This window comes from Musca autumnalis, unplaced genomic scaffold (genome assembly GCF_047663935.1).
Source record: "Musca autumnalis isolate F117 unplaced genomic scaffold, ASM4766393v1 scaffold_4, whole genome shotgun sequence".
NCBI classification, from domain to species: domain Eukaryota; kingdom Metazoa; phylum Arthropoda; class Insecta; order Diptera; family Muscidae; genus Musca; species Musca autumnalis.
In genome coordinates, this window is record NW_027411977.1 from 248,886,184 (window position 1) to 248,892,183 (window position 6,000).

Genomic DNA, 6,000 nt, shown 5'->3' on the forward strand with positions numbered 1-6,000 from the left:
TAGCTTTCCCTGATTGATGAAAGTGCGGGCTTCAGAGGTAACGAAGTCGGGCTGTCTGCTAATGGAGACGGTTAAACAGGTTGTCAGGTGACGGCATTTTTCGGACAAGGTGACACGATTGATGAAAGTGGTTGACTCAGAGATAATGAAATCGGAAGGCCTGGTTATAGAGACTATTATACTCGACGGGTTGTCATGTGACTGTGGCACTGAGGCTAGACATAGGTTTGGAAAGATTGGTGCAACGTTGTAACCATCACATTGCATTAGTTTTTGTTGTAACAGTTCGGTTGAAATCGTAGGTTATCAATGAGTGCACACCAATTCATATTGGCTCCATGATACTGAACCTACGTTTTCATCGCCGCCACCGAACGGCGTGCCTTAAGACACCACTTTAAGGTATGTTTTCCATGGCTGAAATATTCTGGGTGCAAGGCGGACGTGTTTACCATTGTACCACGGTGGCTCCAGTATAATTAGAAAGTGGAAAGGCAAATATACTTTAATTATTTGTGTACATGGGGTTGGATGAGTGCACCCGGAGAATCTACACCACCTCAATTTGTTTTGACCACAAATCTATAGAACGTAGATTTGTTGGGTTAGATGGGCAATTGAACCAACGCGAACGAAGTATTGTTGGAAGGCAGGAATGACACCTGTTTAAGGTACAATACGTACTCTATGGGAATTGAGATCATTGCTGTTATCTGACCTACGTTATGCCAAAATGGAACCTGCTTTCCTAGGAAAATTCTGACCACTATCCAAAATTGCAGGATGATGGTGATTTAGAACTTTATTGCATCTATAGACGCTTATAGCATCGAAGACCGGCTGTTGACGCTCGACTTTCATGGAGTTCGCTATCGACAATCGGTTGTCGTCCGATGAATAACGTCTTGGATGTCTTCACGATAGCGGCGAAAGTCCGAATGGATGTGTCGGGCAATTGGATCTTCCATCATCACATTGTGATGGCTGGGATGATACGGCATATAGGATGCCGACAGGTACTGTCTAGTCAGCAACACATTATGTTATCTGACTCAGAACATCCTGGTATCATCATGAAGGTGATCCACACTGGACATTCGGGTAAAATCTGTTGTTACTCGGAGCGCATTATTGTGAGATCTTTGAACATTTATCCATGGAGTATAGCTGAGGAAGGAAATCCAGACTAGAGCAGCGTAGTTAATGAAAAAACGACAGAAGCTGCAGTTGTAGTTGAGTTTAGTTTCCTGTACCACCGCGACCATGTTATTCTTTTGACTCATGAAGAGTACTTAACGGAAAGTTTATCTGTTTTGTTTCTAATTGCACTGTGAACACAAATTTTGGGGAAGAGATAATTCCTTTTGGGGATAAAGGCCCTTGGTGAGTATATTAAGAACACCGAAGGACAGATCCACCGTGAGTTGAACTTCCGCGTTATGGCGTGATGAATATTTTGCTGGAGACCGTATAAGCCCTTAAGAATTAGCGTTATATCTTTGTTCAGTGTTGCTTTAGCTTATTTTTGAGATGACATGTCTGCAGTCGAATCGAATGAGGATTATTTTCGTAGAGCACTTCGACCTTCTAACTCGCTTCCTTCAATGTCCTTTTCGTCCTTTATTTTAAGACATGTCATCCCAAAAATAAGCTAAAGCAACAGTGAACAAAGATATAACGCTAATTCCTGATGGCTTACAGGGTCTCTAACGCGGGGTTCTTAATATGCTCATCACGGACATCCATCCCCAAAAGGAATTATCTCTTCCCCAGACTTTCACCTCCATTTTGTTGCATAGTGTTATTACAAATTGTTTTCAATGTCAATATAACGAAAAGCGTACTTCATATTTCCATTAGTTGATATATTGAAATGAAATTGTTGTGCATATATTCTCGTTAAATGAAGTTATAGGTTATCTGTTTACCATTTTAAAGGATATTTTCGTTTGGTTATCACATATTGTATATTTTGTTTTTCTCCATGTCCTTCCATTAACTCACCTTTTCATAGCTTCATACAAATACATACGAATGTTAGCATATCTACAGATATTTACAATATCCATATAAATATACACAAAAACATTCATATAATTATAGTTACACATACATACAAATGATACATACCTATATATAAACGAAGAACAATATTACATACATATGATACATACATATATATTCGTACATACAAACACACCCGTTACATATAACTTGATATTATTCTAAGTACTCTACATATTCTACTCTAATAACAAGGAAAACAGTATATCAAAAGAAACAAAAGAAGAATAAGATGAAAACAAAAAAATTCAATACTTTTTTATTCTAAAAACAAAAACACAAAAAGCCTCTTTCAAATATTTTATAATAATACAGACTTAATAAGAGCAAAACAAAAAGAAATAAAATAATAATAATTATAATATAATATAGACATTTTGCAAACATTCTGACGTATATATACACCACATACATAAAAACATATGATATATCATAAGTAAAAAAAAAACAAAAACGAAATGGCAAGAACAAATATCAAACACATGTATAATTGTAGATCACCTTTAATAATTCATATATAAGAATCGAATATAGTTTGTATTTATATCTCTTTTTTGTTTTATAAGAAAATCAAAACACAATATATTTTTTCTTTTCTTTCCTTTTTTCTATTATTAAGTAGTAGATTCTCCAAATGTTTCATTGGCTAAAGGCATTGGAAAAAGTGTATTGAAAGTGGAAAATTTATTCATAGTTTTTTTCTTCTTCTTTACTTTAGCCAATGACCCACAAAAGAATATCAAACATATTTAGCATAATTCTCTTTTTAATTTACAAAACCAAAAAACTACTGTGCAATACATTGGACTAAGAAACCAGAAAAATTGAAAATTGAAAAAAAAAATATAAAGACAATTTAATGGAAATCAACAAGAAATTGATTTTATTTTAAATGACACGGATTAGGGATTTAATGCAATTCTACCACTGTTGCATTTTTGCAACATTAGACTCATATCATTTTTTGTGAGTATAGAAGAAGTAGAAAATGCGATAGTGTAAAAGGACTTTTTGAAAACGGTTTGTATAAAGAAGTACATTTTTTATGATTTTAATTAAATTAAGCCATATTTTTCATATAGAGAGGATTCCGGAAATTTATATTTTCCGTTTAGAGTTGGCGAATTATCGGTAATTCCACCATTGATTTAATCGCTGTCATAAAGCTTTATATCGGATCCCAAATCATTTTTTTAAATAATTCGCGACAGACGGATGCATAGCCTTAAAAACATTTTTTTTGTGTCCCCTGTAAACATTGTTTTATAACAGCAATCCCAATGATAGTCGGACTATAGATAGTTTGAAGATGTTATATTCCCGCTAATAAGAAACAAGTGAGCCAAGGCTATAGTCGGGACTGGGCCGACTATGTGATACCCTACACTACTACCCCTGTGCAAAAGCTTTGGGCTGGTTAAATTAAAAATATTAAAATTGGGATAGGTAAATTTTGTTGAAATGTATTCAAGCGCATGGTCAACTCAATCAGTCTTTGCCGACAGAGATATACCCTCAGCCGGTATATATTGAAACAATTTTTTTTTCCAAAAAAAGTATGTATTTAGGGTGTTTTTAAAAATTTTGGGAATTTAAACCGACAAAAATGTTCATTAAGATTAGAGATCAAAAGTTTTGCGGATGAGATACTAAAAGGAATGGATCTACATTGACCATTATGAAAGTGGGTCACTACATATGGTGCCATGGGGGTTTTTACACCCTTCGGGATTTTTGCTCAAGAAGTATGTACTTACCCCTGAAAAACGTTTACCATCGTAATTGAGGCAGCGAATGCAAGTTGCTTCAACAAAAATCAAAGTGATTATATGTAGTCCATATTTGAACCTGATTAGTATCTAGTAGATATATTAGGATGTGTAAAGTATGGACCAATTCGGCCACTCCCTTCAAGAGTTACCGTATGAACAAATTTTCCGAACATTTTTGAACCTTTGGGGGGGGGGGGGGGGAGTACCTGAAGGAGTGGATATGGCTTATCTTCAAATTCAAACTATGTTTGGGCAAAATATTACTAAGGCCAAATTTTGGACCGAATCGGCAGATCCCTTCTAGACTTATCTTGCGCTCCAACTACCTCACACAGTGTCATAGGTTTCTTTTTGCAACTTTCAGGCTATTTTCTCAGGAAGTATGGACTTGCCCCTAATGAAACTTGTACCGTCGTATTGAGGGCAGTTAATATAAGTTACTAAAACAGAGCGATTCGAGAGATGGCCCTAAACTGAACTTTTCCGATATTTTGTGTGGGAGGTACCCGAAGTAGTGGCCCGGTTGAGTCTATATTGAAACATTATCTATGTTTGGTACACATTTTACGATGGGCATAGTGTGGACCAAATCGGTTACTCCCTGCAAGAGTTATCGTGCGCACAAATTTTCCGAACATTTTCGAACTTTTGTGGGGGAAGTACCGGAAGGAGTGGACAGATATAGCCCACCTTCGAACTTAAACTAAGTTTGGAAAAAATATTACGAACGCCAAAATTTGAACCGAATCGGTTCATCCGTTCGAGAGTTATCGCGCGCTCCAGCCAGGCAGACAGACAGACGGACGGACATTGATCAATCGACTCCAAATTGTCTGAAACACATTTCGTCCAAACATACTTGGGGTCTAAAACCATTATTTCGATGAGGCACATTTTGCCCGTATGAAAGTGTATATACCCTCTATAGCATAAATGCTGAGGGTAAAAAATAAAAAAGGCTCCTTTCTCTATGAGACCCCCAACAACCCCCAAAATTTCGTGAGCATCCTATCAAAATTCCGACCTGTAGTGTGATTGCACAAAAATGGAAAAAGAGATGCATTACCGACTATTGCGATATCTCTGTTGTTCGAACACCTACGACAACCTACTTTACATTGTAGTAAAGTTGATATTTTCTACTTTCCATGCCAGGCTTTGCTTTCGATATACCTCTTACAGAAGGATATTCGCTTTGAAATGAAACGTTGACTTTTTCTCCAAATTAGTTTTTTGCCTATTCCGACCCCTGAATATTATCCGACCATCACCAAAATCAATAGGCTTCTTCCCCCATTAACCACCAAAATTTGGTGACGATCGGATTAAAATTGCGACCTGCAGCGTGACTACAAAAAAATGGAAAAATGGGATGTATTACCGACTATTTCGATATCTCCGTTATATTGCCACCTACGCCAACCTACTTAGCATCATTGTAAAGATGGGATTTTCTACTTTTATATTTAGACTTTGCTTTTGGATGGTCCCCAACCAAAGCTGTGATATTCGTCATTATTATTAAAATCGAAAAAGTGAAAAGTTGGGTTTTATTAGCGGCTATTGGGACATCTTCGCTGCTTGACCACCCACGATAACCTACGTTCCATCGTTGCAAAGGTAATATTTTCTACTTTCGTTTGATATACCCCTTATCAAAAGCAAAAGCTGCTAGAAGCGGAGATATTGACTTTGAAATAAAACGTTGACTTTTTCTCCAAATAAGTTTTTTGCCCATTCCGACCCCTGAATATTATTCGACCATCACCAAAATCAATAGGCTTCTTCCCCTGCGGGACCTTCATCAACACTCAAAATTTGGTGACGATCGGATTAAAATTGTGACCTGTAGCGTGATTTAGATGGACAGACGGATGGACGGACACACATAGCCAAATCGACTCAGCTCGTCAAAACATTCATTTTGGTATATATAAGTATGGGTCTGCGACCATTATTTCGATGCGTTACAAACTTTTTGGCCAAAACCAGCTTATAATATCCTCCCCACGTAGTGGTGTAGGGTATAAAAAGATCTCTTGCCAATAAGAATCATTCGGATTCTACTGAATATCATATCCTTACTTCTGGTTTAAAATCATATTGAATAATGTGTAACATAGCATAGCCTCTTTGTCTTAATAATGGAAAGCAACATTTTCCA